Source organism: Heteronotia binoei, chromosome 2, assembly GCF_032191835.1.
Source record: "Heteronotia binoei isolate CCM8104 ecotype False Entrance Well chromosome 2, APGP_CSIRO_Hbin_v1, whole genome shotgun sequence".
Taxonomy (NCBI): Eukaryota; Metazoa; Chordata; class Lepidosauria; order Squamata; family Gekkonidae; genus Heteronotia; species Heteronotia binoei.
Window position 1 is genome coordinate 108,729,890 of NC_083224.1, and position 23,389 is coordinate 108,753,278.

General features: G+C 42.3%; 1 protein-coding gene across 5 annotated transcripts in view; it reads left to right on the forward strand.

Annotated features, from left to right (window-relative positions):
* ELAVL4 (ELAV like RNA binding protein 4) overlaps positions 1-23,389 on the forward strand; it is a 224,134-nt gene that overhangs the window by 95,561 nt on the left and 105,184 nt on the right. The window lies entirely within an intron of this gene.

Below are 23,389 nucleotides of genomic sequence, written 5' to 3' on the forward strand. Positions count from 1 at the left end.
AAGAACATCTTGACAGAGCAGTTCCTCATTGGAACAGACTTTCACAGGAGGTGGTAGGCCCTTCTTCCTTGGAGGTTTTTAAACAGAGGCTAGATGACCATCTGACAGCAATGCTGATTCTGTGAATTAGGCGGATCATGAGAAGGAGGGCAGGAAGGGTTGCATCAGTGCTAAGTGCTTGTGGCCCTTTCTTACATGTACAGGGAAATGCTGATTGCCACTTAGGGGTCCATCAGCAATTTTTCTCCAGGCCAGTTTGGCCAGGGATCCTGGAGGGCTTTTTTCCCATCTTCTGGGCATGGAGCAGGGGTCACTGGGGATGTATGTGTGTGGGGAGGTATTTGGGAAGTTCCTATATTGTGCAGGGGATTGGACTAGATGACCCTGGAGGCCCCTTCCAACTCTATCGTAGATATAATAAAAGCCTTATGGGTGGCTCAATCCTCAATTTTTATTGGAAGTTGTGGCTACCACAGGAGTGGCCTTGCACTTTGTTACCATTCCCCCATCATTGGGTAGCTTCGCTGTGACCCGCCTACTGCTGGCCCTGTCAGACCAGAACCCCATCAGTCAGCCTCTGACCTCTGATGAAGACAGTTGTCTGCTGAGAGGTTCTCCTGGAGTCTTACTGATTATCACTGCCTTTCTTCAGTCCATTTCCCTGCCCCAAAACAATGCTGCCACCATTTTGCTGCCTCCAACTAACACTGCCTGCCAAAGCTGCACTTGCCCAGTACGCTCCCCCCGCCCCTACAGTTTGAGAGATGAGATATTTATATTTATAAATATGCCAGAAAATCCTCCTTATGGGGCAGTATTCCACCTCTTTGTTTACAGCACAGTCTGTAGATGAATCCAGTGTGAACGAATATCATGTGGCACACATACTTTCTTAAGTAACATTGAACATCCTTTAATAACTATATACATGGAAGCAAACTCTGACAGAAAACAGTTAAATCTCTTCAACAGAAAAAGGAATGTTCCATCACAATGGGGGGAGGGGCAGTTCAGCAGAGCACATAAACAGGCTCTCTATATTCTCTATACTCAAGCCCCCTTTCCACCTGCAAATAGTTTTCACTCTTTCTATTCAAATTAGGCTACAGTAGGCTGCTTGCTTTAAAAAGCAGGAAGTCATTTGAAGGCTTCGTTTCACTCCCCCCCCCACCTGCAAGTGGGAGGGCATGAAAGGCAGGCTTCTAATGGCTGATTGCCTGCTTGCCTGTCTTCCTGTCACTTCTCTGTCTCCCTGTCTTCTTTCCTTTCCTTTTATTTTATTCCTTTCTCACAAACTTTAATATAACTCTCACTTCATTCACTCCTCTCATTCTTTCTCTATCTTTTTTTCTTTCATTCTGTTTATCTTCCTTCTCCTTTATATTTATCTCACAGGTCTCATTTGGGGCAGGAGCCTACAGGAGTGGAGTTCCAGAACCTCTAAATTTTCTTGTGCTCTTTTTCTTAACCCTCCCCCCCTATACTTGCTTCTGGGCTCCATTGTTCAAACCCTCTGTGAGGATTTTGCTGAACTCTAAGATTTGACAAACTTTCTAGCTTTTCCCCCCAGAAAAAATGGGGAAATAACTAAAACATATAAAGCAGACAGATCTTTATCATGCCACTGTGGCCACATAGGAGAAGGTACTTTTAAAAGTATGGTGGGAGTAAAATGACATATTTCAAGAAGCATGTTAAAGTAGATGCTGAGCTGATATAATTTAGTACCCCTTCTGGAGATGTCAGGGGTATGTGGCATATGCAGAGTTATGCAGATAAGTTGTGCTAATGAACTCTGGCACCTCTTCTTCTACAAAATGACCCCTGCTCTCCCCCCCCCCTCATTTTTCTACCTCCCTTCTGCTCTTTCTCTCATTTTTTCTCTACCTCCCTTCTGTTCTTTCTCTTGTCTTTTTATTTCATTCTGGCTGTGATCACACACACTAAATAATGCACTTTCAATTAGGGTTGCCAGGTCCAATTCAAGAAATATCTGGGGAGATTGGGCATGGGATCAGGAGACTTTGGAGGTGGAGCTAGGAGGCATCAGGGGTGGGGCCAAGGGCAAAGGTGTGGCAACAAGCATAATTGAACTGCAAAGGGAGTTCTGGCCATCACATTTAAAGGGACCACACACCTTTTAAATGCCTTCCCTCCATTGGAAATAATGAAAGATAGGGGCACCTTTTGGGGGGCTCAGAGAATTGGACCCCCTGGTCAAATCTTTTTGAAACTTGAACTTTTTTAGAGGAGAGGCACCAGATGCTATGCTGCAAATTTGATGCCTCTACCTCAGAAAACAACTCCCTTAGAGCCCCAAATACCCACAGATCAATTCTCCATTATACCCTATGGGAATTGGTTTTCATAGGGAATAATGGAGTACCCAGCAGACATTTCTCTCCCCTCCACACTTTCTGATGACCCTGAAGCGGAGGGAGGGCCTCCACACTGGGGGATCCCCTGCCCCCACCTGGGATTAAATACAATATAAAAAGCCCTGATGAAAATAATGAAACAATAAATTAATTCATTTAGAAACAATTTTTAAATAGTAAACATCTTCACATTAGGTGATTCCACACACATATATAAGCCTCACTATTTTGCAGGGTGATATCAATCAATGCCATAACAATATTAACACATCAAAGCACTCCAATTTCATTATTTTTATACAAACACAAATAAAGTGTTAGTGCAAAAGGTGCTTGTAGGACAGATATCGGTGCAGTATTTCACAAGAAGTCTCTTCTTGAGAAACTTTCTTGAGAAACTATCTATTTAGGGGGATAGTTTCTCAAGAAAAGAGACTTGTGAAATACTGCACTAATATCTGTCCTACAAGCACCTTTTGCACTAGCACTTTATTTGTGTTTGTATAAAAATAATGAAATTGCAGTGCTTTGATGTTTTCTTATTGTTATGGCATTGATGGATATCATCCTGCAAAATAGTGAGGCTTATATATGTATGTGGAATCACCTAATGTGAAGATGTTTACTATTTAAAAATTGTTTCTAAATGAATTAATTTATTGTTTTGTTATTTTCACCACGGCTTTTTGTATTGAATTTCATCTCTCCGTGATTCTCCCAGTGTATATTTCCCACCTGGGGATTGTTAACCCTACTTTCAGTCCACTTCCAGTGAACTTTCTAACTGGATTTTACTGTGTGAACTGCCAAAATCCGGATGGAAAGTGCTTTGAAACTGGATTGAAACTGCATTATTTAACATGTGTGATTGCAGCCTCTGTTTGTCTACCTTCCTTTCTTCCATTTCTCTTTGGCTGTTTCTACACTTGGCAGAAAATCCTGTCTGTGCTTATTTAAAAGTAATCATTTACATTGCCTATTGCTGCCACTTCTGTCTTGCTTTGCAATTTCTTAAGTCTTCTACATTTATTTTTTTGATTGGGCAACAAAAACACTTTCACCCTGGAGTTGCCCTGCAGTTCTCAAGAGTACTTTTGAGCAGGAGTTTTCATGAACATGCGGATCTAACTTTGTAATTGTAGAACTTTCCCTCCAAGTTTTAAAACTCCTCCCCAAAGTCCCATCCATCGTTCACTTGCGAGAGCACTGATTCAGGAAGTCACTAGGTACACTGCTCAGAAGTGCATTAACATGTGCTCTTCTCCAAGCAGGGCTTCCTTCACAAGGAAAGCCCAGCTCAGAGGAGAATGCGCCTGCCTGGCTGCTGTCACCTTCAAGGTGAAGGCAGCTGGGCGGGGCATCGGTGCAGCTTCTCCTAGCCAGGTTTCCCTTTCAAGGGAGGCCCAACTCAGAGGAGAATGTGCCCCACCTGGCTGCTCTTGCCTTCAAGGTGAATTCAGCCAGGTGGGGCATTGGCGTGGTTTCTCTGAGCATGACTTGGAGGAGAACACTTTCACAGTGTACTCTCGAAGGTGCTCTGTGCCTCTGAGAGTGCACGGTGTAGGCCCGGCTGGGCTGCAGCCTGCCCATGCCTCCTTCCACACCACTGTGCCTGCTCTCCCCATGGGTGGGGGTGTGGCGGCAGGGCAGGTGCAGTTGGGGGGCACAGGACAGGTGCTGGCCTGGGATGCCTGAGGCTTTAGCACTGGGCCTGCCAGGGTCCTGGGCAGGTGAAAGAGGTGGTGGCAAAGGAAGGCAGCCTCCAAGTGGCTCAGTAGATCTGGAACAAAGCTGAATGGAGAAAGGGCCTTTCGCTCTTTTCTCTCCATCTTTTCCCTACCATTCTCTCTCTCTCTTTCATTCTGTTTGTCTACCTTCCTTCCTGTCACCTACACATTCATCACCTCTCGCAAAAATATTTTTTTCTAGGACCCGTTGTATTTCTTCCTACAACAGGCTTTACTGCTAGTAATTCTATAATTCTATTTACATTTTGTTTGGTCTTGCTAGTGGCATCTTACTGATTATATTTAAGAACAGGTTATTGATCTAAATGGAACCTTTTTTTGCTCCAGCAAGCCTGTTCTTATATTCCTAGAGTGCTTAATTTGGGCTGAACCATACCCATGCCCTTTAAATACATATTTAATAAAGAGAATACACTACAATATTTAAATGTATGTACTTTGCCTATTGCAAATGAGGACATGTTATGAATTGATTTGATATTTAATTTCCACAAATCTATATCCATCATTTGTGGGCTGGATTAAGACAGTCCTTGATTATCATCTATCATTGCCGACGCAGGGATTAGGGGGTCGGCCTTGCAGTGGCTTTCCTCCTTCCTTGATGGACGGGGACAAAGGGTGGCAATTGGGGGAGAGCTGTCCCAGAGGCACTCAATAGTGTGTTATTTAACATCTACATGCGCCCCCTTGCCCAGATTGCCCGGAGGTTTGGGCTTGGGTGCCATTAATATGCAGATGACACCCAGCTCTATCTACTAATGGATGGTTGGCCTGACTGCATCCCGAAAAATCTGGACCTAGCATTGCAGGCCGTGGCAGGTTGGCTTAGGCTGAGTGGGTTGAAGTTGAATCCAACGAAGACAGAGGTCCTTTGCTTGGGCCGCGGTGCCACGGGAAGGGAAATCCCTCTTCCGGTTTTTGACGGTGTGCTGCTGAAAGTGGCCCACAGGGTCAAGAGCTTGGGGGTTCTTCTGGAGCCTTCACTGTCAATGGAGGCACAGATAGCGGCCACTGCCAAGGCCGCATTTTTCCATCTTCGACGGGTGAAGCAGTTGGCTCCCTTCCTTGAGCTCCAGGACCATGCAACGGTCACCTCGAGACTGGATTACTGTAACACCCTCTACATGGGGCTGCCCTTGTGCTGAACCCGGCGGCTGCAGCTGGTGCAGAACGTGGCGGCTAGGCTGTTGTTGGGACTCCCGAGGTGGGAGCACATACAGCCATGGCTGCGCGGGCTGCACTGGCTGCCAGTGGTGTACCGGGTTCATTACAAAGTGCTGGTTATTACTTTTAAAGCCCTATATGGCCAAGGACCTGACTATCTGAGGGACCGTCTCTCCCCATATGAACCCCAGAGAGTGCTGAGGTCAGCTGGAAAGAACCAGCTGAATATCCCTGGGCCAAGGGAGGCCAAATTGAAGACTACTCGGGAACGGGCCTTCTCTATTGCAGCTCCACTACTGTGGAACCAGCTCTCAGAGGAAATGCGGGCCCTGCGGTGTTTGGACCAATTCCGCAGGGCCTGCAAGACCTTTCTCTTTAAAATGGCCTTCACTTAATGCTGAGCCAAGATAGATTCGCTGAAGATGTTTTTAGCCACTGAATTTTATAGAAGATCTGAGTTAAAGCACCATAATGTTAATTTAATATAAGTCAATTTAAATGATGGTTTTATCTAATTGTAATTACTGTGTATTATGGTTTTATTGTATATTGTATTTATGTGTTGTGAGCCGCCCTGAGCCTGCCTTGGTGGGGACGGCGGGATATAAATAAAAAGTTGTTGTTGTTGTTGTTGTTATTATTATTATTATTATCCAAGCTCTATGAGTCTAAACCCATACCTGATCCTAAGATTTATTTCTATGGAACACAAGAACATGAGAACATAAGAGAAGCCATGTTGGATTGGGCCAATAGCCCATTCAGTCCAACACTCTGTCACACAGTGCCCCAAAAAACCAAGTGCCATCAAGAGGTCCACCAGTGGGGCCAGGACGGTAGAAGCCCTCCCACTGTGCCCCACTCCCCCAAGCACCAAGAATAAAGAGCATCGCTGCCCCAGACAAAGAGTTCCAACGATAAGCTATGGCTAATAGCCAGTGATGGACCTCTGCTCCATATGCTTATCCAATCCAACATCTGGTTGTAACAGCCGATGATGGAATTAAACACAGAATGGATTGGCAGCTATCTGCCATCATTAAATATACCATCATTATAAGACTGTTATAGCACCTGAAATTGTTTCATGTTTTTAATGCATTAGGACTATTTTGGTTTAATTGGTTTTATGAAGATGTAAGCTGCCCTGAGCCTGCTTCTATAAAAGCCAAATAAATAAATAAAACTTCTTGTCACACATATGGCAGCTCCATTTTCCTCTTCATCTCCTCCACTCCACTGAAGAGTGTCCTATCTTGTTTAGGCACCATTTATCCTGCTCTTGTGCTGCAGTTTGCAACTGGGTGAGTATATCACCTTTTAGTTTGTAGCATTGGTAGTCATGAGAAAATTTCCATTCCTGCTCACACAGCAGGGAAAGGGCATGCCAAAGCAGCTCCATCACTGTAAATTGCCCATACATCAGCATTAGCTTCTCCCTAGGTAAAAAATAAGGAAAACTGCTTCAAAAGATACCTAAGAAGTTGAAAGTTAGGGAACTTTTATCTCTAGCAAAGCAAAGAATTAACACTCCTTGGAGCATAACTGATCTTATCCTCAAGGAGAAAAAAGATTGAGGTCCCAATCAGATGGGCACTTTGATCCATGGTGGTGGCTCTTCCCACTTGAATTTAAAGAGCATGACCAGACAGCAACATCTGGCTCTTGTCCTGCAGCTATCAGACTCCGATCCTTACCCCTGACTTTCCTGACACTGCAGAAGGTCTGGTGTTAGCTGGACCTGCCAGTATAATAGTAGATCTGTATGTACTGTATATATAGACATCTGGTCATTCCCCTTCACAATCAAACAATTTTTTTTTTATTTTCAGCACCATTTTTATTTTCCCCTCAGTGATATGGGCATAACCGCAAAAACATCAAATGATCATTTCAAATGCATGAGCGTTCATGCACAGAAATCCTTTTTTTGGACCATGAGTGCAAGGGGAGTTTTGCATAGCTGTTAAAGTTCTATGTGGGTGATTTTACATCTTTATTAAGGTTAGATCAAATAGTCCCTGGGCAGGTACCCACAATGGCCATTTTGAAAAACAGGAAATTCACTCGTTCACTTAAGTGTCTATGCACATACACACAGAACTTTTTTTAAAAAACGCATTGATTGCACACCCTGTGGTTGATGTGCAGCAGTACCACAGAGTCAGTGTGTGGTAAGGCAGGAAAGAGGGGGAGCTGTCTGGTCAAGTCAAAAAGTCTAAAGTAAATTATAGCCATGACAACAGTGTGATAAACTGCCTGTCTGGTCGTGACCTAAGACTGCAAAATATGTTTCTAGCAGGAATTCCTCCAGTGTTTTGAGAAACAAATGCAGTGGCTCTAACCCAGTTATATGAATGGATTGACAGGGCTGAAGAACAATTTATCAGTCAAGTTCAACATTGAATTGAGAAGAGTAAATTAGAAAGATCCAGAATTGTCAGAAATAGCTATGGATCTTTTGTCAGAAGTACCAGAAGATTCCTCATTGAGCACTCAGATCAGAGGGCGTAGTCATTGATTTCTTTGCGGCCAAAGTAAACAAACAGGTGCAAAGATTTGTAAGCAGAAAGCGTGTGAAGAAGCATTCATGGCAATTAGAGCCATGGATTGATTTGCCCCAGTCCAGATTCAAAAGAAGCTTGAGGCAAGTTTGGCTGGCTAAAGAAACATTCATCCAGTGGGAAGGCAGGCAAGGATGGTTAATTACTTCTCCCTCACCTCATGTTACATCTTTTGCTACTTGCTGTCAATTCACCCTTGGTACCATGGGATTAGCTGGTTGCTTATTGAGACCAAGAAGGATTTTGGGGGGGGGGGGGGCTTCTCCTGAACTGGCACTTGGGCAGGGTCCTTTTTTGCCTTCTACATGGTGTCCAGGCTGGTGGTAAAAATAGCTAAAATAAATATATTTAGGATTAATTAGGCCTGGTCTTTGACAGTTTAGGACAGGGGTGTCAAACTCATTTGTTATGAGGGCCAGATCTGACATAAATGAGACCTTGCTGGGCCGGCCATGTATGTCATAAAGTGCAATGCCAGGTAGCAGAGATATAAACCTTATAGGGCACAGACAAACACAACTAACATTTTTTAAAACTTAAAATAAAACATGTTTAAAACATTACCATGTTTGCAATATTTTGTTGAACAGTTTCTGATAACTGACCCCTCTTGCTCTGAATTATTGCATCAAAATCTGGAGATAATGTCTGTTCTGTAGCAATCTTGACTATGCTGGTAAGGTGTGTATCTGTAAATTACAAGCCTACTTTTGATTTATTGAAATGGCTGAGCATTGTGAGCTTTTGTACATAAGTGCTTTGTGTGCTGGTCAAGAACATGTGAAGGCATCATAGACTGAGAGTATGTAGAACAAAATAGGAGTCGATTGCACCTTAGTTTTATTCAGAACGTAAGCTTTCATGTGCATGCACACTTCTTCACACTTCAGATGTGGAATGAGGAGTATGTGTTTATCTATTAAACTATAATATTCCCCAGAAAAATAACTGCAACTTCTATGAGGCAGTGCAAGTACAGAGAGACAGCCAGTATAGTGCTCACTATAACCCTACTATCTGAGAAGCCTGGGTTCAAAATCTGCAGTCCATACAGGAAATGTGCTGGACACACACTCTCAGCCTAATCCACCTCACTGTGGATTGTGATTATTCCTCATCTAAACTATTCCCATTGCTTTCCTATTGAAAAAGACTGGATCAGGGCATGAATACAGTGAAAAGAGGAGGGAAACCAGTTACACCAAGGAGAGCCCTGACAGAATGAGCTTAACAAAACACACACACACAAAATAACAAGGCCAAAAGCTCATACCTTGAATAAAACTATGTTAAAGCTCTCAGGGTTTCCCCCCCATTTCTCCAGTGGAATGGAGGCAGCTGAGCAAAGCAGCCTCTGCTCTTTCCCTCTTCTCCCTCCCGTTTTCCTAAGGGAGGAAGAGGAGGAGGAAGAAGACTGCAAATTTATACCTCACCCTTCTCTCTGAATCAGAGACTCAGAGTGACTTACAATCTCCTATATCTTCTCCCCCCTCAACAGACACCCCGTGAGGTGGGTGGGGCTGAGAGGGCTCTCACATCAGCTGCTCTTTCAAGGACAACTTCTGCGATAGCTATGGCTAACCCAAGGCCATTCCAGCAGCTGGAAGTGGAGGAGTGGGGAATCAAACCCAGTTCTCCCAGATAAGAGTCCGCACACTTAACCACTACACCAAACTGGAGGAGAAGCCTCAGCCAATGAAGATGCTTGGCCCTGTAGCTTTGTTGTTTGATTAAGAGAGCCAGGCTGTATCCATTGTAATGGGAAAAAAAAAAACCCAACCGGCTCCGTGTATATTCGGCTTTCAAACACTTAATACAACTGAAATGTTTTTCATTAAAGTCAATTATGACACTAAAGCTGGAGACTGGTTTATACAGAAGTGGTTCTCCTTCCTTAACTATGTAAATAATGCTGATACGGTATTTGGAAAACTGCCGGCAAAATATTTGAATTTTATGATTTATTAACCTGGAATTAGTTGTAACTCATTGTCACATGAAATGATTCTATTTTTTGTACTTCTCAAGGATGCCTCTTTAGAAATAATATGTGGTCAATATCAAATGGGATGGTACATGTAAAGCAATGTTATGGACCCCATTTAGGGGTGAGGTTTTTGGTTATTGTAATGTTAATCAAAAATTTAATAAAAATTTAAATTATAAAAAAAGTCAATTTCACCACTCTTATATTGCACCTCGTTTATTATGTACGAAACCATAAGCCATGAAAAAAGTGTGGAATATTGCAAATTTCTATATATTCACACCAAATACATTCTTTTTCTCAGGCTGCTTACAAAAAATGCTTCCGCAGCTGCTTACACCTGTAGCACAGCACGACAGGATCCATCGATTTTATTTTTCCTGTTTCACTTTTTGCTTTATCACCAGCATAAGCTTATTCAATTATCACAAAATGTTTTTCTTATGTACCAATGCTCTACTCTCATTCTTTTTCGAATCGCTATTGGATGGATGTGGCTGTATCCATTGCAAAGCAGAGCTACAGACCGAAGCCCGTCCGTTGGCTGAGGCTCCTCCTCTGTTTTCCTCCCTTGAGGAAAAGGGAGGGGGGAAGAGGGAAAGAGCCAGAGGCTGCTTGGCTGCATCACAGGGAAAAACACAAAAATGGTGACCAAAGAAGCAGGCGAAAAACACAAAAATGGTGATCAAAGGAAACAGGGAGAGCAGCAGACAAGGGCCATTTGCTGGTGGACCTGATTGGAACCCTCTGGGGGCCAGATTAGGCCTGCAGGACCCATGTTTGACACCCCTGGTTTAGGACATATCTAGCTTAGCAGGGATAGGGCACGTTGCTTATTTAGGTAGGGATAAGTGGTGAGCACCCTGAGCCATTAGGGTGCGTCCTGAAAAGATCATCACTTGCTGGACGGTGGAATGAGGGTTGGGAAGTAGTGCCGTTGATGCTGAGCAACATCTTCTCAATGGTTTAATGGTGCATCAGGATAGGGGGCTGGGGCTGCACATCTCTTAGCACTGTGTGGTTGAGGATAAATTAGCCACTGACCAAGTTTGGAGTCAGGGAGAATTTGCCAGAACAAAGGCAGCCATAATTTATGGGTTATGTAGATCAGCAAATATCAGTAAATTTAAATAAACCCATGATGTTGGTTTGAGTCTTCATTTAGAGTACTGGGCAAGTGTGCGGGTTTGGGAGATGCTCTGCAGCTGCAGTTGCCCTAAGGTTTTCTATATGCTTTCTTGGTGGTTTTACTGATCAAGTAATCAGAAGAATCTTAAGAACAGATGACCAATGATTTACATAATGTCTGTGTGGCCCAGGCATCACTGGTTCTCCAATCTTATGGTCCTTTTCATTGAAAACTTAAGGACACTTCTGACAATTTTGAATAGTTTTCACCAAGGCTTTTGCTTTCATTACATGTGTTCATCTGATTGCTTGAAGATTGAAAGGCAGGCCTTAAATAGACTTTGGTTGCTCTCTTAGAGTGATACATACTCTTCTCAAGTACACAGTAATTTTGTCTGCACCCACAGTAATCCTTGGAAATAGTTTTAAGATGTACTTGCTTTGGAACATCAATCCTTAGTGCTTCAGTTAATGATGTTTTTCTTTTCCTTCAAGACATTTTGAAACCTGGGCTCTGACATAATACTCTGAGAAGGAAGATGTCTGACATCTCTTGTTGGGTATTGATGAGGGCTGATAAAGACGCATAATTTCCCTGATCCAAAACATTTCTGAGAGATGCCTCCTTGATATCGCCTCTTCCTGTACAGTGAGTGACACTGTGGAGCCTGAATGCGTTTGTGTGTCTGTCTCCCCTCCATTTCATCTGAGCATCTTAGTGGGCAATGCTGAAGGCTCCTTCCTTCAAGACCCCCTCCCTCCCCTGTGGACATAGTATCTGCCTAAAGGGTGCCAGAGTTAGGCACTACTTCCATTTAAAAGGAACATTTTGTATCAAAAAATCCTCTGTCATCTTTCAACTACGACTTTCTTTATTATTAGAATTAGTCCAGCTTTCCACAGGACTCAAGAGCTTGCACTACCATTCTTTTATACATACCAGTCAAATATTTGAGAATGGGGATGTTATATTTTTGATGTGTGCTGCATGTTAACATTCTGTATACATCACACTAATCCCTTACTTAAAGAGAAGGGTTGTTTGCTTCTTTCAGTCTTTCCTTGTTAGGGAAGAAAGTTCCCATAGCTCTGACAGTCATATTATATTGGCATATACCTCAAGTTTCCAGATCCCTAATGAGATCACCTTCTAATGATCCTGTTGGATCTCTGATTCCTTGAAAATTAATTGTATCCTGTGGTAAATGTGACTCTTATCTTATTCTGTCCTTACTTTTTTTGATCACTTTGGACAAAAGACAGTAGTCACTACTTCATTTATATCTGTGAGTTTTCTTGCTGCTGGTTTGTTCCTCCCAGTTCAATTAAATAAAATTATACTCCTCACCCATAATATAGCTGATAATTCTATTTGCCTCCTTTCCAGTCTAATGCTGTTTTTTCTATAGCACTAAATTATTGGTTGAGTCTTTACAAATTATTAGAAAGAATATTATCTCTTCATATATAATCTTATAAATATGTAAATGTTGATGAGTCTTATAAATGAGCTGGGAATAATTAAAGGCTTTTGTACAGCATTGTCTTTCATGCAGTCTTCTCAGGGACTCATCAAATTGATCACTAATATGCACATCATATTTTTCTTCCATTTTGCAATAAATATTTCTGAAAATACTGAGGCTTTTTCACAGTACATAAATCTTTTAAAAAGACAGAAAATTAACCTTTTGAAATTAAATCTGTATATGATTATTTATATGTACATTCACAAGAAATGTTAAAACAAGGACACTTTGACCTAAAAATAGGCTTCTGCTTTAACTGTGAACTTTCTTGTTATTTGAACAAAGTTTGAGTCCAGTGGCACCTTTAAAGCCAGTAAAGATTTATTCAAGGTATAAGGTTTTTTTTGTGTATGCACACTTATTGAGATACAATGAAATCAAAGTCAGCAGTCCACACATATTGGTAGAGGAAGAGCAGTAAATTAGCATACAACATAATGAAGATGTTTAACAGATTCAAAGGCTAAACAGGAACAACAAGCTTAGAAGAACCCCAGCTAAAACATTTCATTTGCAAGAGGATGGGTGATTACAGACCAGCACTTTGGACCAACTCAGAGACGCCTCAGAAAAATCCTTCCAAGCACAAACATCTGTTGTCTGTCCCCATCCCATACTCACCCTATCCTCTGGTATCCTGAGAGTGGCTCAAAAAGCTACCACTTTCGAAGTGGTAGCAAATTTTTGAGCTGCACACCAGTCACCTCCTCAGCATCTGGAAGTAGAAGGGCACAAGCGAGGTGCCTTGGCAGTGTGAACCACCAAGCCACCCCAAGGTGCATCCAGTTTTTTTTTTACAAAAAACTTCTCAGAGCGCATGTGCAAATGACCATTAAAACCTATGGGGAAAACCCCCAAACTGAGTGATGGGAATGGTGCACAACAGCTGTCTGATTGGGCCTGTGTTGCCTCATGGACAGGATGGGGTCGGCCTGTGGAGGAGCGTGTGGAGGGTTCAAGATGGTTCTTTTTGAGCTGGCTGGCCTAATTTGGCACACCTCCCATCCACCCCTAAATACTTGTCTGTTATAACCCACTGTGTTCCATTCAGAGAAGTCAGCACCTGTATATCTGTAGTGAAGTTCTTTAACTTAAGCAAATGATTCTTGAGAAAGGGGAAGTTGAAATGAAAGGAGACATCCACAGCTATCCATTGGATCACAATTAAGCTGGAAACAAAGGCTTACTTTCTGCATTATAAAGAACTCTTAGTAATTCTTTGAGAAATAAAATTGTTGTTAAAAAGTACATTGTGAAGAGTGAACTGTAACAAAAAAATGCACCAAAATACTCCATTGATATCACATATTGTTTAGTATGTTGTAGAGGATTTTTTGTATTTTGACATGTTTAAATGACACATCTATGAATTTATATCCTCAAAAAGTTAAAAAAATATATAATGTATGTACAAGCTATCACAATGTATGAGTAGTAATGTATGAGAAGTATAGGTATTGTTAGCTTACAGAATATATTCAGACTGCCCTTTTAATATGGTGTTTTGTAGTTCATTCTGTGGAAAACATATAGGAACACATCTTACCACAACTAAGAAAAAGGGAGGAAAACTTTTCTTCTGCTATGTGTGGTAAGGATGGGCATATATCTCTTCATTGTCAAGAGGAAAACAACTGTTCATTAGTAATGCAAGAACTTTGTGGCACATGGGAAAATCAGGGAAATGACAGACAGGCTTGGTGAGAGGGCTACCCAAGTCTGAAGAAAATAATGGACCTGATATGAAAAGCAAGAAAGATGGCACTAAAGTTTCTTATCCAGGGTTTTCTGCTAGGCTAGTAGAACCCCACACAGAAATCCAAGTGACGCTTGAGGTCCAAGAATTAAAAGCTTTGTTTGACAGTGGATCTCAAGTTACCGTCATTTTCAAATCTATTTATGGCTAAAAGATGTCACAGGTACCAATCCACCCTCTTGAAGGACTCTACCCATGAGGTCTCAGTGAGTCAGATTTTCTCTATATGGGCTTTGTGATCACCCAGTTGGAGGTTCCTGAGAAAGCTGTAGGAGTTAAGGAAATAATGCATGCCATGGCCTTGGTTTGTCCAGACCCCAAATGGTTTCCAGATCCTCCTGTGATCATTGGGACCGTCTCCCCTCTTTTCAGACTGCTTGGAAACTACTATGGACAGCAAGCTGGGGGACAGTTTTTGGACACATTAAAAATGCATTCATTATGTGCAGCAGCTTATTGGCATTTCATACAAAGTAATGGTGAATCTAAACAGCCTGTTTGCACTTTAGAGTATGTGGGGAAGAGCTCTGTTGAAATAGCTGCAGGGGCTGAGAAACAACTTTGAGCATATGTATCTGTCTCAGAAACAAAAACAGGAATTGACCTTCTATATCATCCTGAAGATCCAGGGCTGACAATTGGGTTATTGGTCCTGGCTGAAATTATAGATCTACCCAAAGGCAAGCATCCACAAGTGATGGTGAGAATCATGATTGCAATGAAGCCAAACCAAAAGGTGGCAGACCGATTTGAGGCCATTTCTGTAAAAACAAGTAGACCTAGACACCCTGAGTTAAAATTGGATCCATCTGTATTTGACTTTGGGGATTCACTCATTCCTGAGGCATGGAAGAAAAGATTGAAACAGAAACTGCCAAAGAGCCCAAGAATTCTCACTTCATGAATGGAATCTTGGGAAAGCCAAAGGTGTAGAACATCATATTCAACAAACAGATTTTTCTCCATTCTGTGAATGATCCAGGAAACTTGCATTGTTTGAGATAGCACATAAGACAACACCTTTGTGACTTACAGGCTAATGGCATTATCACTGAGTTATGTAGCCCATATGCCTCCCCTATAATGGTAATACAGAACATGTTTTGATCATCAAATGCCAAATAAATGTACAAAACCTGACCAGTATGTTCAAGACACCTTGGACTAACTGGAAGTCAGTGGTTTTGATCTTTGGAGTGGATACTATCTAATTCCCCTTGCTGAGGGAGATAAGAAAAACAACAACTTTCAAATGTCCAATTTGAACACATGCCCCAAGGCACCTTTCAGAGGAAAAAGCTGTGGGGCACATGAACCTGCTGCAAGTACTGCTTATATGTAGATAATCACATAGTGTTTGAGAAAACACTCAAGGAACATGAGGAAAGGCTTTTAAAGGTGCTGGACCAACTGGAAACCTATGGACTTAAGTTGTCACTTGAGAGAAATATTATTTCTGTAGAACATCTGATAAGTATGTAGGGCATATAGCAGGGGTGGCCAACGGTAGTGCTCCAGATGTTTTTTGCCTACAACTCCCATCAGCCCCAGCCATTGGCCATGATACTCCTGATAGTATCAAAGGAGGCCGTTATTACAGATCCAGAAAAAATAATGACACTCAGTCACTGGCCACATCCTCTACATTATAGAGATCTGAAGATCTTCTTAGGGTTTACTGGTTATTATGAACAGATTGTCCGTGTTTGTTCTGCTATCATGAACCCTCTAAATGATATAACTAGAAGTTGTCAGTCAATTAAGATGACTCCTCAAAGTGGCAAGAAAAAGAAGTCCATGAAAGGAACCACAGAGGAACTTTATAATAACCCTTTAGAACCTTTTGAGGGATTGTGGGATGAAAATTGTGAGAGGGCATTTAAAGCGATTATCAAATGTCTGACAAAAGTCCCAGTATTAGCATATGTAGACCCTAGTAAACCATTGATTCTGCATAGAGACACTAGCACAAATGGATTGGGCACAGTACTGTGTCAAGAGACTGATGGAAAAAACAGCCAGTTGCTTTTGCAAGAAATATACACAAACTGGAATTTCTAGTTCTAAAGTGGGCTATCACGGTGTCAGGTTCTGTGCAGCTCTCATCAACTTAGCCTCTTTTTTGAATCAAATAAGGAGTTTATTGAAAAGATGCATGTTCACAGCAAGACATTTCTTGTTAGAATTGACTTCCTAGGGGAGAGTCGGTTACTTATACACTGTGCATGACCGTTAATGACAAAAGCATAATTGGACATCATGGGTCTGGATAAACGTTTACTTTTTCTTATTCGTAAAATGTATTCCCTTAATAGCTGTCAAGTATGATATAATGACCTAGGCACATTAACTTCAAAGATCATTTCCAATTGGAGAGTCAAACAGGGCTGTATTCTAGCCCCCTATTTGTTTAATTTATTCCTGAATAATCTGGCCCCCTCTCTAAATACTATTGATGACCACTCCCCTAAACTTGGGCCATCCGTTATCCCTTTATTGCTCTACGCCGGCAATGCAGTTGTACTGTCACATTCGCGGAAGGGCCTCAAGCGTCTGTTACTCGCTTTTCTTCGCAAGACAAATTTCCTGTCCATAAACTATGTAAAATCCAAAATTTTAGTATTTTCAAAGTCCTGGAAAACAAAGCTGGTGCCTCAAGGGATATAATATTGAACAGGTGAAATCTTTCAAATACTTGGGGGTCTTTTTCCAATATAATCATAACTGGACAGTACATAAGAACATAAGAGAAGCCATGTTGGATCAGGCCAATGGCCCATCTAGTCCAACACTCTGTCACAGAGTGGCCCAAAAAATTATATATATATATATATATATATATATATATACACACACACACACACACACACATATATATACACACTGTGGCTAATAGCCGCTGATGGACCTCTGCTCCATATTTTTATCTAACCCCCCCCTTGAAGCTGTCTATGCTTGTAGCCACCACCACCTCCAGTGGCAGTGAATTCCACATGTTAATCACCGTTTGGATGAAGAAGTACTTCCTTTCATCCGTTTTAACCTGACTGCTAAGCAATTTCATTAAATGCCCATGAGTTCTTGTATTGTGAGAAAGGGAGAAAAGTACTTCTTTATCTACTTTCTCCATCCCATGCATTACCTTGTAAACCTCTATCATGTCACCCCGCAGTCGACATTTCTCCAAGCTAAAGAGCCCCAAGCGTTTTACCCTTTCTTCATAGGGAAAGTGTTCCAACCCTTTAATCATTCTAGTTGCCCTTCTCTGCACTTTTTCCAATATCCTTTTTGAGGTGCGGTGACCAGAATTGCACACAGTATTCCAAATAAGAACTGCACCATCGATTTATACAGGGGCATTATGATATTGGCTGATTTGTTTTCAGTTCTCTTCCTAATAATTCCCAGCATGGCGTTGGCCTTTTTTTATTGCAATCGCACACTGTCTTGACATTTACCACGACCCCAAGATCTCTCTCTTGGTCAGTCTCTGCCAGTTCACACCCCCATCAACTTGTATTTGTATCTGGGATTCTTGGCCCCAATGTGCATTACTTTGCACTTGGCCACATTGAACCTCATCTACCACGTTGACGCCCACTCACCCAGCCTCAACAGATCCCTTGGAGTGCCTCACAATCCGCTCTGGTTCTCACCACCCTGAACAATTTAGTGTCATCTGCAAACTTGGCCACTTCACTGCTCACTCCCAACTCCAAATCATTTATGAACAAGTTAAAGAGCATGGGACCCAATACTGAGCCCTGCGGCACCCCACTGCTTACCGTCCTCCACTGCGAACACTGCCCACTTATACTCACTTTCTGTTTTCTATTAATTAGCCAACTTTTGATCCACAAGAGGACCTGTCCTTTTACTCCATGACTCTCAAGCTTTCTAAGGAGCCTTTTATGAGGAACTTTATCAAAAGCTTTCTGGAAGTTAAGGTAAACAACATCTATCGGGTCTCCTTTGTCCACATGTTTGTTCACCCCCTCAAAGAACTGTAACAGGTTAGTGAGGCAAGATCTTCCCTTACAGAACGCATGCTGAGTCTTCTTCAATAATCCGTGTTCATCAACGTGCCTACTCATTCTGTCCTTGATAATGGTTTCTACCAACTTTCCTGGTATTGAAGTCAGACTGACTGGCCTGTAGTTTCCCGGATCTCCTCTGGAACCCTTTTTAAAGATGGGGGTGACATTTGCTACCTTCCAGTCCTCAGGAAAGAAGGCAGATTTCAATGAAAGATTACATATTTTTGTCAGAAGATCCACAAGTTCAACTTTGGATGTATGCCCTCCGGACCTGATGACTTAGTTTTTAATTCGTCTATCAATTGTAGGACCTTCTCTCTTATCACCTCAATCTGACTCAGGTCTTTCAATACCCCTTCCAAAATTAGTGGTTCTGGAGCGGGGAAACACTTCTCATCTTCCACAGTGAAGATGGAGGCAAAAAATGCATTCAGCTTCTCAGCCATTTCTTTATTCTCCTTCAGTAATCCTTTTACCCCTTGGTCATCAAAGGGCCCCACTGCCTCCCTGTCTGGTTTCCTGCTTCTAATATATTTGAAGAAATTTGTATTGTTGGTCTTTATGTTTTTGCAATATTCTCCTCATAGTCCCTTTTTGCCTGCCTGATCACAGTCCTGCATTTGATTTGCCACAGCCTGTGTTCCCTTTTATTAATCTCACTTGGACTAGCTTTCCACCGCTTAAATGAGTCCTTCTTATCTTTTACAGCTTCCATTACTTTGTTTGTTAACCATGCAGGCCTTTTCTTATACCTGTTTGTGCCTTTCCTAACTTGTGGTATATATTTTATCTAAGCTTCTAGGATTGTAGTTTTAAATAGCCTCCAAGCTTCGACAAGGGTTTTGACCGTATTTACCTTTCCTTTCTGTTTCCTCTTCATATGCTTCCTCATCTCAGAGAATTTACCCCTTTTAAAGTTAAATGTGGTTGTGCTGGTCTTTGGGGGCAACTCTCTATTTATACAAATGGTGAAATCAATAACGTTATGGTCACTGCTCCCAAGCGGTGCGATGACTTTTACATCTCTCACCAAGTCTTGGGCATTACTTAGGACCAAATCCAGGATCGCCCCATCCCTGGTAGGTTCAGAGACCATCTGCTCCATAGCACAGTCATTGAGAGCATCAAGAATCTCAATCTCTTTCTCTTGATCAGAACACATATTGACCCAATCAATCTGCGGGTAGTTAAAATCGCCTATTACGATACAATTTTTATGTTTAGCCACTATCTTTAAGCCTTCCATCATATTATAATTGTCCTCTCTCTTTTGATTTGGTGGGCAATAACAAACTCCCATAGTTAAATTTCCTTTTGGGCCCTCTATTTCAACCCAAAGCATTACTAGAAGGGAATCTAATTCTCCGACCTCAGACTTACTGGATCGTATACTCTCTCTGACGTACACAGCCACCCCACCTCCAACCCTTCCCTCCCTGTCCTTCTGATATAACTTATATCCAGGGATCACCATGTCCCACTGATTCTCCTCATTCCACCAAGTTTCTGGAATTCCCACAATATCTATGTTTTCTCCCAACACTAAACATTCCAACTCACCAATTTTACTTTGAACACTTCTAGCATTTGCATACAAACATCTATAATTTCCCAGGCAAGCTAGGCCCGCAACCTTCCTCCTTTCGCCTCGAGACTTTGGCAGGCAGCCCCATACTATTTGTCACCAGCTCAGTGGACAACTCTGATCCATTACCCGGTAGAAAAGTAACAGCTAACGCTTCATCTCTTTGAGATGAGTCCTACCAAACCAGAGACATTTCATCTCCTGTTGACTTTCCCCAAGACTCAGTTTAAAAACTGCTCTGCCACCTTTTTGATTTTAAGCGCCAGCAGCCTGGTTCCATCTGGGGACAAGTGGAAACCATCTCTTTTGTACAGCTCCCACTTGTTCCAGAAAGCATCCCAGTGCCTAACAAACTTAAATCCTTCCTCCCTACACCATCGTCTCATCCACACATTGAGACTTCTAATTTGTGCCTGTCTCTCCTGCCCTGCACGTGGAACAGGTAGCACTTCTGAGAAGGCTACCTTGGAGGTCCTGGCCTTAAGTTTCCCACCTAGCAGCCTAAAATTTTCCTCCAGGACCTCATGACTGCATTTCCCCACATTGTTGGTGCCAACATGCACCATGACCACTGGCTCCTCCCCAGCACTGTCTATCAGCCTATTTACTACATGCGTAATGTCTGCTACCTTCACACTAGGCAAGCAAGTCACCATACGGTCCGTACACAGTTTTGGCACCCAGCTGTCTACGAATCACCAACTACCAAGACCCCCCCCCTCTCTCCTTGCCAAGGGATGGTTCCTTGGTGCAAAAGGATACCCGCTCACCAACCCTCATGCTCCCTGGCTGCAACGGGGCTGCCGCGTTCAGAGTGGGGCTCATCTAATACATCCCCGAGAGTCTTCCCTGAGTGCCTAACTGAGTGTCTCTGCTTCTCCAGGTCAGTCACCTTGGCCTCAAGGGTACGAAATCATTACCTGAGGACCAGGAGCTCCTTGTATCGAGCGCACACCCAAGATTTCTGTCCTATGGGCAGATAGTCATACATGTGACACTCAATGCAAAACACTGGAAAGCCCCCACCCCCTGCTGGCATTTTACCTTCATGATAGCTTTTTTTTTTTTTTAATATACAGTCGCCTTTTAAATCCTGTTTGTTTATGTGGCTCCCCTTCTTGAGGTCAACTTACTTTATTGGGAGCACAAGGAAATTAGGGATCTGGGTTCCTGGTCCTTACAGAGCCGCCAGGCTAAGAGCCACAGGCCAAGAGCCCTTTAGCTCTCTGGCAAGGTTCAGCTTAATAATGCAAAGAGGGTGGGGAACACAGCCACTCCTAATCAATCAGCAACAATCACCTTCACCTTCAGCCCACTCAACCAAACAAACAGCAGTTCCCCAGCAACCACAAACTCAGAATTTTCAGCAGTCACACAAACTCAGAAATTCTCAGCAACTTCCCCAGCTGCTCACCCTTATATCAGTTATTCTCTGCTGTATTTCAGAGCTTCTCTGCTCTCTCTCAGAGCTCTCTGAAATGTACAATGCAAGCAAACAGTCATCTCAGCAAGGTGTAATTTGTCTACAGTGGTTAGCTTTTTTTACAAGAATGGCAACCAATTTGTCCCAGCTGCTATTCGTGTTTTTAATGCTAAAGCAGTTTCTCAGTGTTTATACGGGATTCTCATTTGGGTTTGCACCCTCAATTTCCCACTTGAGCAACTTCAGGCAACATTTTTATGATGTATTTTAGGAGTCCCCAACTGTGTCGGCTATGCTGCAATGTGCCTAGAGACTGGAACCCATTTGATGGAGACCAGGGCATGGCTACTAACTATAAAGTTTTGGCTACACCTACACTTTAGGCTAGACCCTACTAGTTATATCTATATGATGCTAGCAGATTCCTTCGTTTCCACTTGGTATAGTCAGATCCAGAAGAAAATACATTCCATAGGTGTACCCTTGGACAACCTCTGTATGCTAAGTGAAACACAGGCATTCAGAATCCTGAAACAGAGGATCTTAGATATTGAGAAACAGTCCCTTTGTTCATCTGGACATAAAACTTGTTCCCCTTTAGCATTTGGTATCTTCCAGATCATGGGCTGCCTGCTGCCTACCTTTCCCAGATTACTTCACCCCAGTTATGCCGCTCTTTTATGTTAGCAAGACTCAATGTTCTACCCTCAGCGGTATTGTCTGGGAGGTTTGCCAACAACCCTTATCAGGATAGAGTCTGTCCATGTAATGGAAGGCACCTTGAAACAGTTGCCCGTGTCTTACTTCATTGTGATTTTTATGGGGAAGTGCGGGACTGTATAATCAAACCTATTCCGTCTAATTTTTATGGATTACCTGAAGTGAAGTTAGTTTTTTTTCTACTATCTGACCAATGTTCCCATATCACAAGCCTGGTTGCAAAGTACCTTTTGGCTGCCATAACAATCAGGGAGCAAAAGACTAACTCCCCTTCTTGATGTTTGACTGCTTTTTATAGCTGAAACTCCATGTAAATTTGCTATGCTATACTTTTTATTTCTATGCCAATAAAGGTATTTTGAATTGGATTTGGACATAAGCAGTTCAAGGCATGAGAAAAACCCAGCAAAAAGCATTTGAATATAATTGCTCATCCCCCACACAGTTGCTAAATGTCTTTTCCTTAAATTGAAACCCAAAGCTCTTCTCTTAGCTGTTCAGATAAGTACCTGTTTTCCAAGGTCACAGACAGCAGTGGCTACAGCTCTCAGTGGAGCTACTATGCACTCTATTAACTACATGTGTTATTCAGCAAGCATAGCAAGGCAGAATTATAACTAACAATAAGTGATATTGAAACAGGTACAATCATATTACATACTTCCAAAATCAAATATCAACATGGAAAATCATATGACACAAGATCATTGGCAAGAAAACCCTTTCTTGACACACTGAGAAATTCCATATACACAAACTGGAGTTTCTAGCTCTAAAGTGAACTTTCACTGAGAAATTCTTATTTATATGATGCTAAATTTCAGGCCTGGACTGACAATAATCCACTTACCTATGTGCTCACAACTGCCAAGTTAGATGCTACTGGTCACAGATGGGTGGCTGCCCTGTCTAACTATGATTTCAGCATTCATTATTGAGTTGGAAAGACTAACAGAGACGCAGATGCCTAATCCCAATGGCAACAAGATGACATGTAGGCAGTGATTCCTGCTGAAGGTGTAAAGACTTTGTGTGGGAAAGATGGGTTGAAATAAGCAGGATCCCTAGGCAGTGTTGCAGAGACACTGGGTTTGCCCTCTGGGACCATGCCTTCTGTGTCTGTCAACTATGTTGCACTACCACAGTCACCATCACAACTCCTAAATGTTAGTAATTGGAGTGAGGCTCAAAAAAGAGATCCTGATATTAGAGATGTTTTCTCTCTTGTGAAAAGGAATGAAAGAGTGGGGCCACACTCTTATAGAGAGAAAGAAGGAAATTAAAAATTATTAAAGTGGTTTCATTTCAAGTCATATTTGGACCAGTAGGAGGGCAATGCAAGCAACTGATCTTACCCAGATGGCATC